The sequence below is a fragment of the Stenella coeruleoalba genome (genome assembly GCF_951394435.1).
Source record: "Stenella coeruleoalba genome assembly, chromosome: 13".
NCBI lineage: Eukaryota > Metazoa > Chordata > Mammalia > Artiodactyla > Delphinidae > Stenella > Stenella coeruleoalba.
The window spans coordinates 2,903,229-2,915,502 of NC_137159.1; the positions used below are offsets into that span (position 1 = coordinate 2,903,229).

The 12,274-nt window shown below is 50.2% G+C and overlaps 1 protein-coding gene across 5 annotated transcripts in view; it reads left to right on the forward strand.

Moving 5' to 3' along the window:
• The window catches only part of FHL2 (four and a half LIM domains 2), a 53,479-nt gene that overhangs the window by 25,220 nt on the left and 15,985 nt on the right, over positions 1–12,274 (forward strand). For 2 of the 5 annotated variants that reach the window (XM_079940292.1, XM_079940289.1), the window contains exon 1: positions 2,957–3,192. The exons of 1 other annotated variant lie outside the window; for it this stretch is intronic. The gene's annotated coding sequence lies outside the window, so the exon portion shown is untranslated. Of the gene's footprint in view, positions 1–2,546; positions 2,869–2,956; positions 3,193–12,274 lie in introns of those variants that run through there. 2 more of the 5 variants (XM_079940293.1, XM_079940290.1) reach the window with 2 other exon arrangements.

Consider the following 12,274-nt stretch of genomic DNA (forward strand, 5'->3'; position numbering starts at 1 on the left):
ACAATCTATTTTCCCAGAATGTCTAGTGAACTATTTTTTTAGCAGTTTGTCCTTTGGTTAAAATTGTTCAGAAAAGTACCTATGTCGTTAAGCTCAGAACGCATTCCGCCTTCCTCTGTTTGTTTTCTAGCAAACCACTTCTGACTTTCTAAAAACTCAGTTTCACAAATTTGTTTCCTATTTTTCTTAAAGAAGGAGCATGTGTTGCTTTAACTTTTAAAATACTTTTATTTTTGAAGGGACAATACATACGTATAGCTCAAAATTTCAAAAAAGACAAAGGATTTACAGTAAAAATCAGTCTTCCTTGTACTCCTGACCCCCAGCCACCCAGAACTCCCCAGTGGCAACCACTATTATTTGTATATATTGTCTTCCCTCTTCCCTTCCTTATTAACACAAATGGTTGGTTACTGTTGCCAAATTAATAAATATACTTATCTCGTTCTTTTTAACAGCATATAGAACAGCTGTTCTTTTTAACAGCTGCATATAGAGATAATTCTAAAATGTACCATGTGATATTTAATTAGGCCCAGTTGATGAACATATAACATGGTCCAATATTTTTCTATTACAAACAATTCTACGATGACTACTCTTGTATGTATGTGAATTTACGCATGAGCAAGTCTACCTGTAAGTTAATTTCCTTTAAGGGGAAATGCCGGGTTAAGGGCAAATGATATGTGCATTTGTAGTTAAAATTCTTTTCATTACTGAATATTTCAAGCATTCAGTAAAGAGAGAGACCAGTATCATGAACTTCTACCACCTTTCAACGATTACCATTAATCTATGGCTGATACTATTTCATATATATATACCCTTCAGCCCAAATTATTTTGAAACAACCCCAGACATAATGTTTTTTGTTTTTTTGCGGTACGCGGGCCTCTCACTGCTGTGGCCTCTCCCGTTGCGGAGCACAGGCTCCGGATGCGCAGGCTCAGCGGCCATGGCTCACGGGCCCAGCCGCTCCGCGGCACGTGGGATCTTCCCGGACCGGGGCACGAACCCGTGTCCCCTGCATCGGCAGGCGGACTCTCAACCACTGCGCCTCCAGGGAAGCCCCAGACATTATGTTTTTTCATTGGCAAACATTTTGGTATTATTTCTGAAAAGTAAGGGCTTTAAAAATATGTGTGTGTGTGTGTGTGTGTGTGTGTGTGTATAATTTCATTATCATACCTAAAATAAATTAATATTATTTATTAATGTCACCATTTGTTAGTGTTACATTTCCCAAGATTGTCTCATGAAAACTTATTTTTCCAATAGTTTGTTCTTTGATTCAGAATCTAAGTAAGATCCATCCATTCATTGCAGTCGGTTAAGTCTTTTTTTAATCTATTGGTTTCCTCCTCCATCTCTCTCCTTTCTTTCTTTCTTTTTTTTCCCCCTGAGTGATATTACTGTAGAAACAGAGTGAATTTGCTTCCAGAGTCTCGATTTTGCTGATTACATCCCCATAGGGTCATTTAATATGTTCCGCTATCCTTTAGGTCAAAGGAAATATACAAAATTAAACTGTAGAATTTCTTAAAATAATAAGAAAACACAACATATAGGAGTCTGTGTGACATAACTAAAGTAGTTATTAGAAGAAAATTTATAGAACCAAATAACTATCGATTAAAAAATTAAAATAAATGAATTAAACATTCAACTCAGAAAGCTAAAAGAAAAAGTAAAATAAAATCAAGTAAGCCAAAAGAGAGCGAAAAGAAGATAAATGCAGAAATTAAGCTTTCATTATTTTTTTCAACTTGTTTTTACAAACTGAAAGTTTAGGCTCATCATTTGAGAACTAGATCATTTTGTAATTTGCAACTAAATAGACAACATACCTAGGTAACTGTCAGAGGGAAAGGCTTTTCTACAGTTTGCCCTGGATTTCAAGATAGGGCCTGCTTTGACTGTCAGTGGGAAATCGGGTCAGGAGCCCACACTTCCGTTCTTGGTGAGAAGCTGCAAGGTTCAGGCAGGAAGCGGGCGACGCAAAGTTCTGGGGGCTCAGGTCTGGGGCGAGTCTCAGCCCCTAGTGGCCCTGGAGTCACTGATGGGACTAGGGGCACCTCCTCTCCTGTGAGATACCAGGGCTTGGCCTTGACACACTCCAGGTCAGACGGCAGCTGCCGTAATTACTGCTCAGCAGGCCTTGAGCAAAGGTCTGTGAGCTGAAATTGCTTCACCGTAAAACGGGGGTATTATTAACCCTTAACTTTTAAGGGGCGAGAATCCAATGAGATGCCCGGTGGAGCTAGATGGTAGGTGGTAGCTAATAGTAGGTGTTAGCTAATAGGATGTAGGTGTTAGCTAATAGGATGTAGGTGGTAGCTAATAGGATGGCGCTCAGGTTCTGTGATTCCGTGATGGAGGCCCATATGGGGAGCCGCTAAAACATCACGGGACACAGAGCATCAAAGAAGGGAAAGCAATCAGATAGCTTCCCTTCTCTGAGGCCCACCGATGCTAAACGCGACACGCCTGCCCGCGGTCCTTCTGCCCACCTTGCGCCCGGGCTGCACGCGGAGGACGTTTCCATCCCGGCCGCCGTGAGCTCTCCGCCTCTGACCCCCCCAGGCCGGGCTCGGGGGCCTGGGCTCTGGTGTGGGAGGCGCTTTCTCCTCCTCTGCTAGGTCTTCCTGGCCCGGAGGGGGCCACAGAACGTCCGAGGAGCCCTCGGCCTGGAGTGTGGGCGACTGGTCCTTCCCCTCCCCTCCCCAGCGGGACAAAGACCCGGCCTTCCCCATTCTTCCTGCCATCGGCAGGCTCACTTGGTGGCAGAGGGGCCGCGGGGGCCGCGGAGAGACGCCCCCCTCCGCAACCCCCGTCCTCGGTGCGCCTCCCACTCCTCCGGACCCGGTAAGTGGCCGCACCTCCGCCGCGCTCCCCCGCACCTCCCCGGCCGGGCCGCCGCGCGCTCGGGACCCGGCGGGAGTCCCGGAGCCGGCGCCCGCGACGCCGCAGGACGGAGGAAACGCCCGCGGCAAACAAAGGGCCGGGGTCCCCAGCGCCGCCCCGGAGCCCAGGGGCGCTCGCCCGCCCGGCAGCGCCGCCCGCGCCGCCCAGCGAGCGTCTCCTTATTTGGTCAAATGACACGCGGGGTTCTCCGGGCGGGGCGCGCCTCTCCCCGGGCCCAGCCGCCCGGACCTCCGCTGCCGTCCGCCGTCCGCGAGAAGCCGCGCGGTGAGTGCGCTCCAGCCGGGCTAGGGCCAGGGGGCCGGCAGTGGGGGACGGGGGACAGGGGGCCCGGGGGCGGAGGAAGACCTGGGGCCGGGGGAGCCTGGGCGGAGGGGGACCCCGGGGCAGGGGAACCGGGGGCGGTGGGGGCATCTGGGGAGGGGGTGCGGGGCAGTGGGGGGACATGGGGACAGGAGAGCTGGGCCACGGGGACACCCCGGGGGTACCTTGGGTGGGAGGGACCCCGCCCCAAAATTGAACTACTGAACCACCAGGGTTAAAAAAAAAGGGGCTTGTTTTAGACGAACACAGTAGTAATCTTAAACTGTACTTGTGTGATACCTTAACATACCTAAAATTGCAGGAAGAGAGTGTTAAATGCTTTATTGACAAATGAAGAGAGTTCTCTTTACTTTCGGATGCCCATTTGGGTTTCCGTTCCCACTAGTCTAACCAGGTTAAATGAGCTGCACTAGGGCACTTAAATCACAGCTGGGGCTCATAGCCGGGAGAACTGTGCTCAGAACCAGTGCCAAATACTTCCCACCCCTTTGGCGCTAACCCCTGCTTGTGTGTGTTTTGTAATAATACGTTAGAGGGAGAGGCCTTGGTATCCTGAAGGTGATTTCGACTAAAAAACATTTGGGGCAAGTCTGAGAAGTACAGGAATTCCTAGGCTGCCTGTTAAACTCCTATAAAAGCAAACAGTGAAGAACGTTTTATTGTGCATCTATATGAATTTTTTCACAGTGTCTTTCATCCTGAATTTTTAAGGCTTATCAGTTAATGTATAGAATGGGGTTCAGTGTTTGTTAGCCCGGCATGCCTCAGCGCTTCTGCACAGCTACATGTTCAGAGGGCCGTGTTGGCTTACCACAGGCCGGGCAGTGCCAGGTACAGAGGGGTAGGCTCAGGTACAAACGTGCCACGAGGCAGGTGTGGCAGGTAGCCCGTGTGCTTGGGCTGGAGCTAGGCTGCCTGCGCTTACGTTCCCGTCCATCAGCCCCGAGCGGTGCAGTCTTGGCCAAGTCACCTAATCTCATGGTGCCTCAGTTTCAACAGCTGGAAAACACGGATAAGAGGGTGGCTTGCTTTGCATGGTTGACGTGCACATCAGAAGCAGTGTATGCAAATTGGATATTACCCTCGTCTTTACAGATACACTGCAGCACAGAGAGATCAAGGTAACTTTGCTCAAGGTTTTCCAGCCTAGAAATGGGGACCCTGAGAGCTGACCCCAGGCAGCTCTTAACTTGAGAGCCTGAGTTCTAACCACTGAGCTATGGCGGATACACCCCAACACTTCAGTGAGGGCTTAGTCTGCATACTTTCCCCCAAGGTTGTTGTTAAACCACTTCCAGGACTGAAAAGACTCTAAATTGTAGACAAAAGGGCCCACCCAGCAGGATATTGAAAAAAATCATCCTGGGCCCAGGAGGTCTGGGTTTTCTTCCTGTCCAGCCCTGGGCTGGTTCCCCAGCCTCTGGGGCTCAGGCTGCCTCCTTATCAGCAGGGGGCTGGAGCAGGCAGGTAACTTACCTAAGCTGCTCTGACTCAGCGCCGGGAGATACCCAGTTCTGTGAGCTACCATGAGCAGAAAGAGACACTGCATACTTCCTAGGTGGTTTTCTCAGGACAGTTTGATCAGAGCCACATGGGTCCCGTGGACTTACACTGAGCAGTCCCTTCCTGAAGATGGCCACCTCGAACTGAACGCACAAGCCCTTCTCTAGTGACTGAGAGCCCAGTCTTCCGGAGTCCAGGCTGGCATTGTGACTTGTCCTGACTGGTGGATTTCGGCGTTAGCTCTTGCGGTGGTTAATTTTGTGTCGACCTGACTGGGCCACCAGGCGCCGAGACACAGATGTTATTTCTGGGTGTGTCTGTGAGGTTGTTTCTCCGTGTGGTTAACATTTTAATCTGCAGCCTGGGTGCTCTTCCCAAGTGGGTGGCCTCATCCAATCAGCTGGAGACCTGAACAGCATAAAAGACTGAGCTGGAGCGGACTCCCCCTGCCCTGCTGTGGAGCTGGGACTCCGTCCTCTCCAGGCTCTGGTCTCAGACTGAAGCACCAGCTCATCCTGGGTCTTGAGCCTGACAGCTTTTGAGCTAGAACTTAAACCTCTGGTGCCCTGCTTCTCAGGCCTTCAGACTCAGACTAGAACCACCCAGTAGCTCTGCTGGGTCTCCAGCTCTTTAGCTGCTTGGGACTTCCAGCCTCCATAATGATATAAGCCAATTCCTAATATCAATAATAAACCTCTTCATATTATATATATATATTTCCCCTTGGTTCTGTTTGTCTGGAGAACCCTGACTACCACCGTTCCCCAGTAACTTTGCTTCCCAGTTCTGCCCACCAGCTCTCAGTCTTGTTTTTATTGAGGTTCCATCACCCCTTTCCTGCTGGTGGTCCTCACTTTCCTTTCGCTGTAAAATGTGCTTGCCCACCCTCTTGGGTCTCTGATGAGAGGTTCAGGGCAGCCTCTGGTCTGTCCATCTTTAGTCCACGTCTCATGGGTGATTCTCACACACTGAGTTTGGACGTCACACGTCACCCTACTCGTCCTTGGCCTTTGTCAGCCACACGTTGGCAGCCCTGATTTAGCCTGTGACTTACAGATCTCCTTTAGGTGTTTCTAAGTGTCTGTGCCCACAGGAGAAGTGGCTGCCGTTTCTGTTTTTGGTTTTTTATAAAATACATTTATTTATTTATGGCTGCATTGGGTCTTCGTTGCTGCGCGCGGGCTTTCTCTAGTTGCTGAGAGCGGGGGCTGCTCTTCGTTGCGGTGCGCGAGCTTCTCTTTGCGGTGGCTTCTCTTGTTGTGGAGCATGTGTGGGCTTCAGTAGTTGTGGCTCGCAGGCTCTAGAGCGCAGCCTCAGTAGTTATGGCACACGGGCTTAGTTGCTCCGCGACATGTGGGATCTTCCCAGACCAGGGATCGAACCCGTGTCCCCTGCACTGGCAGGTGGATTCTTAACCACTGTGCCACCAGGGAAGTTCGTCTGCCTTGTTTTTATGGGTAAATAAAACCAGTGTAAAAGAGCATCCTTGAAGCCTGTAAACATTTAGGTTTCAAGAAAATAGGTCTGGGGCTTCCCTGGTGGCGCAGTGATTTGAGAGTCCGCCTGCCGATGCAGGGGACACGGGTTCGTGCCCCGGTCCGGGAAGATCCCACATGCCGCGGAGCAGCTGGGCCCGTGAGCCATGGCTGCTGAGCCTGCGCATCCGGAGCCTGTGCTCCGCAACGGGAGAGGCCACAGCAGTGAGAGGCCCGTGTACCGCAAAAAAAAAAAAAAAAAAAAGAAGAAAAGAAAATAGATCTGTCTATGTTTGGTGGTACAACTTTTGGAACAAATAAGAATTAGCCAACTTAGGCAGCAAGCGAAGCCAGCAGCAGGAGGTGTGCACGCCTGTTGTGCCAGGGCCCTGATGGTTGTGCTAGAGAAGCACCACGGGGAGCAGGGTTGCGAGGACAGTGAGGGGCCAGCCTCCCCTGGAAGTTGGGATCATTGCAGACGGAGGGCCAGGGTGAGAGCAAATCAAACCGAGAGCTGCCTTTTGGAGACGGGAGGAGACGCATGAAGGGCAGTGAGGGGTTTTCCTTTTGTTCTGTGTAAACAGACATGGATAACTGGACCACACGTTCCCGGGAAGCAGAGGGAGAGAGGGTGGGGTACACGCCCCCCAGCCACACACACCACACACCCACACACACCCACACCATACACACCACACACCCACACCACACACACCATACACCCCCACACCCACACCACACAACACACCCACACACACCACAGCACACACACACAACACACACACATACCACATACCACACACACCGTACACACACACACCACACACCCACACACATCCACACCATACACACCACACGCACCATACACACCCACACCCACACCACATAACACACAACACACCCACACACATCACACACACACCACAGCACACACACACAACACACACACATACCACACACCACACACACTGTACACACACACACACCCACACCACACACACCACACCATACACACACAGCACACACACAGCACACACACACACACACACCACACCATACACACACAGCACACACACACCACACACACCACATCACACACACACACACCACACACACCACACACACACACACCACACACACAACACACCCACACACACACCACGTGCTAGTTATGGACCTGAGGCCGATCGCCGTCCTAGCCCGCGTAATGATGCTTGTCCTGCGTACACAGAACTGACACGTTTCGAGATTAAATATCCAGATAGTATCTTAAAGGTGATTTAAACTCTTTGGAGCTAGAACTAACCTCTTTCGGAGACTGTGTGTTTTATCTCAGTCTCCCAGGGCCTAAGACGGTACCTAGAAAAGAGAGGTTACTTAATATATCCTTGTTGGCTGGATTTAAAAGTCCGCAGGACATCAAAACAAGTGTCACTATTCTTAGTTTATGGTCTTAAGGTCAGAATCTGACATTTGTTATTTCCCATTTTCTGTATCCAAAAGATAATTCCAAAGACAGCAGTTCACCTTATTCAAGCCTTGTCTCTCACACAAAGCATTTCTTAACATGAGCATAGACAAATCAAGCTTGTTAGACGTTTTTGAAAGTTACCAGTTTATATATCAAGTTATAATACCTCCCTGATCCCTGTCCATATAGTCAGAAAAGGCTCATAAATGAAGGCATAAATATACAGCAGTAGGCATAGTCATTCTTAGAAGAATCCCCAAATGGATTTCAGACGAATTTTAAATATTATAATATGTTTTTAAAAATAGCGACATCCCTTAAGCTGGCGTCCCTCTCCCTTTCACCAGAATTCCTATTTAAGAGAAACGGTTCAGCTGGACGAATGGAAAGAGTGTCGGGGTAGCAAAGCTGGTTCGTGCGTTGATCCTTCTGTCCATAGAAAAACAAACTGGTGCAGGGTGTTCTCTGGCTTCCCTTCTGGGGTGAGAGCCCCTGCCTTTGGACAGAGGATCTCTGATTTAAAGGCTGCTGCGTCCGTGTAGGGCACCCAGGGCCCCACTGGTACCTGGAGCCTGGGTCAGGGGAGCTGGCAGGTCCGCACAGAAATGTTGGGAGCATCTCATGGTGAGGCTTGTGTGTCTTGGCCTGACCAGGCCTCATCCGGGGCTGTGCAGCTGTATGTTCACGTGGGTTTGGATCAAAACACAGTCAGAACAGTTGCACCCTCTGTGGAAGCAGCAGTGTATCTGGAAGGGGGAAGAGGCCAGAGGCGGAGGAGAAAGAATGCAGCTCAGGATCTGTTGCATTAGAAATTGTACCAGCATCTGATGCCAAGCCCCATTACATCTGGGGTTTGCTATGCAAAGTGGTTGTTCACATAAAACATCCCTCGTTTCCACTCTGGATGTCGCCTACGTGTTTGTGCTCTGGGGTATTTGTGTTCACCCGCCGCCCATCCACGTGTCCGTTCATTCATTCCCCAGGTGTTCATGAAGTGCCTGACCCGTGTTTGTCACCTGGTGTGGCCGCAGTGATCCTAGGGTCCACCTTTGCGGGGCGTACGGCTGGGGGCTGGGAGGTGCACAGGCAGTCAGCGTCCTGTGGTGTCATGAAAACACTGCATTTCCCAGTACATTCTTCAAAAGAGCGAAGAGCCCGCATCCAACAGACCAATTTTCTTAATTCTCTCTAAAGAGCTCTGGATGCTGGTAAGCCACGGCGTTTCCCACCTGGGACCCGGGTGGCATTTAAAGCTGGGCGTGGCTTCTTCGGCACTGACTTCCTGAGGCTGCTTCCTGCCTGTGGAAAGGCTTTGGGAATGTTCACAGATTCCTCTGGAGGAATCGAGGATGTTAGGGCAGTCTCCTGGAGCAGCGTGGATAGAGAAAGACGTGTGGGTTTCGAGGGGCAGGAGGCAAATGGCGTCTTTGGGGTCAGATTAAAGTACGTGGTTGAGAAAAGGGAGCATTGAAGAGGGTGCTCCAGGGACGCTCGTGTGGCCCAAAGGGCCTCCTGTTCAGGAAACACCTGAAACTCTGCGCCTCCCTTGATTCCCAAGAAATGTTTCCGGTAAAAAAAAAAAATGCACGTGCTTCCTGGGCTCTGAACGCCCTCCTCCCATCTCCCTCCTCCTTCCTTTCTCTCCTTTCCCCACCTCTCCACTTCCTCTCCTCCTCCCTTCTTGTTTCTCTTCTCTCTTCCGTCCCCCCTTCCCTCCCCCCCCCCCAGCAGCCCGCAACTCCAGACACTGACAGTTCTTAAACCTGAGAAGATAAAAATAGCCCACACGTATAAGCCTGTGGACCTCGCAGATAGTCATTATTTTCCATGGGGCAGCCCTGCGCGTTGCTGCCCGCTGCGCTCTGAACCTGTGTCCTTGCCTCGGACTCAGCGCAGGTGGAGAATTGGTTTGAATCGGAGACTAAAGCTCTGCACCCACCCCTCACCCCAGGACTTTCCTCTCCCAGCACTGTGGTCAGTGGCTGAGCCTGTGGCCACACCTGTAAACCTGCCCCCTAAGATCCGGGTGCTTGTTCAGAGCCAAGGGGGATGATATCAGAGGATGATGTAACCCCGGGGGAGGGGTGAGAACTCCCAGACGCTGGGATTTGGGTTTGGTTCATGAATAACAAGTCAGCAGTCACACCTGCGGTCCAGATGTCTCCTTGCTTGCTTCTGCTTCATGCTGTCAGCACCTGTGCACCAGGTGATGGGCAGGAGTGACAGGTAACCCGCGGGGAGGGATACGGCAGTTGAGAGAGGGTAAGCAGATTGTGCACAGTTAGGTTAAAAAAAACCAAGATGGGCTTCCCTGGTGGCGCAGTGGTTGAGAGTCCGCCTGCTGATGCAGGGGACGTGGGTTCGTGCCCCGGTCCGGGAAGATCCCACATGCCGCGGAGCGGCTGGGCCCGTGAGCCATGGCCGCTGAGCCTGCGCGTCCGGAGCCTGTGCTCCACAACGGGAGAGGCCCGCGTACTGCAAAAAAAACAAAAACAAAAACAAAAAAAACCCCAAGGTGTTCTGTTTGTTTTTTTAAAATTAATTAAATTATTTATTTATTTTTGGCGGCGGTCGGTCTTTGTTGCTGCATGCGGGCTTTCTCTAGTTGCAGCGAGTGGGGGCTACTCTTTGTTGCGGTGCATGGGCTTCTCATTGCGGTGGCTTCTTTTGTGGAACATGGGCTCTAGGGGTGTGGGCTTCAGTAGTTGCGGCGCACGGGCTCAGTAGTTGTGGCTCATGGGCTCTAGTGCACAGGCTTGGTAGTTGTGGCACGTGGGTTCAGTAGTTGTGGCTCGCGGGCTCTAGAGCGCAGGCTCAGTAGCTGTGGCGCACAGGCTTAGTTGCTCCACGGCATGTGGGATCTTCCCGGACCAGGACTCGAACCCATGTCCCCTGCATTGGCAGGCGGATTCCTAATCACTGCGCCACCAGGGAAGCCCAACCAGGCATTTTATAAGATTAAAAAATGGAGTTGTAGGAGGCGTCTAATGCAAGGCTATAGCTAAGTTTTTGCCATTAAAAAGAGGCTTAAGATGGATCGTATAACTTTAAATACACAATTTTGTATAATAATTTTCTATTTGGTAGCAGTTGATTGAAGAACAATTGGTTTTAAACGCTTTGCGGTGGAAGGGACGCTCTTGGTCTCCTCAGTAGCTCGTGGGCTACTGATTGTGATGCTGAGGGGTTTGTGCTTCTTGTAACTTGCCGGAAATGCGGTCAGATTTGTGTCCCTCTGCTCTGCCCCTCATTAGTGATGGTCTCACTTTCCACCCCAACTTGTTGGTTTAAGCATAAGTGCTGTCCTAGTCAATAAAACTGGAGTGACTTCTCAGAGGAGATAAGGAACAGGATGGGAGAGAGATCCACCAGCGTCCAAGACAGTTCTGCAGAAACGGGGGCTGTCGGACCCTCCGGGCCCGTTGCGGCCACACTGGTCCTCCTGGGGGTTGGTTTCAGTGATGGGGGCGTTGTCTCGGGGTCACCTCTGTCCCCTCCAGCCGACGTAGAGCCCTGTGTGTTCTCGCAGTTTACTCTGTTAGATGATTTCTGTCCGAGTCCTGCAGAGTTGGAGGGGGTAGAAAGCGTATCCCAGGTCTGTAGGCATCACCAGGGCCTCACCTGGGATAAAAACAGTTCCCCACTTTGATGACTCCAGAGCACAGGAATGGTGCTCAGTGGGGTTGGTGCAGGCTATGGTCTGTCGTCTCCTTTCCCCCGCAGGGCCTGTGCTTGTCCAAACCCACATGGAACCACCTTTCCATTTAGATTGGGAGTTTCTTTTTTCTGAGTGAGACGGCTGTTTGGGAATGCTCATGAATCTTCTGTTTTCATTAATATTCCTGGCCTCCAGTTTTTCCATCCATAAAATGAGGTAGTCATAGATAATCTCCCAAATTATTTCCAGATTAAAAAATTTTATGATCTATAGCCCTATCTCCTTTCCTTGTTCTTATTTCAAATCCTCAAGTCATTATTCTTACGTTTGTGTGACCAGAATAGGCAAATAAGATTCCACAGGTAAATGGCAGCCTTTATTCGAAAAATCTATATGTTAGAGGGACGGCGCTTAACTGAGATGAGCTAAACGCTGGCCGCTTGCAAGGCCAGTAACTGAGGAATTACAGGAAAGCATTGCATCTTCTGCCAGCATAGCCGCCGCAACCTGACGGTGGCCTTAGGACAAAGGATATTTACATGTTGTGTTTCAGAGCAAAACTTCAAACGCTCAAGAGCCTCATCTTGTGATGTTATTGCAAGAATGTCCAGACAATGTTTTCTCCAGGAAGAGCAATTCATGTGTCCAGCTGCATGCTTCATACTTTTGGGAAAAAACTGTCCTATAAACACAGAAGTAACCAAGGATGGTTGCTTGAAAGTTGTCCATTTCTTTGCTTACAGTTGTCAGGATCTTATATACACAAGGGTACAAAATAAATAAACACTATCAAATTCGCTGTTATCTCATAAACCAGGCAGCAATATTTCATTTGCATCCTGGGGTATGATTTTGGAATTTCACTCCTAAGTGGGTGGAAATGACAGAAAATGGAATCAAGTTTAATCAGAGTTTGTG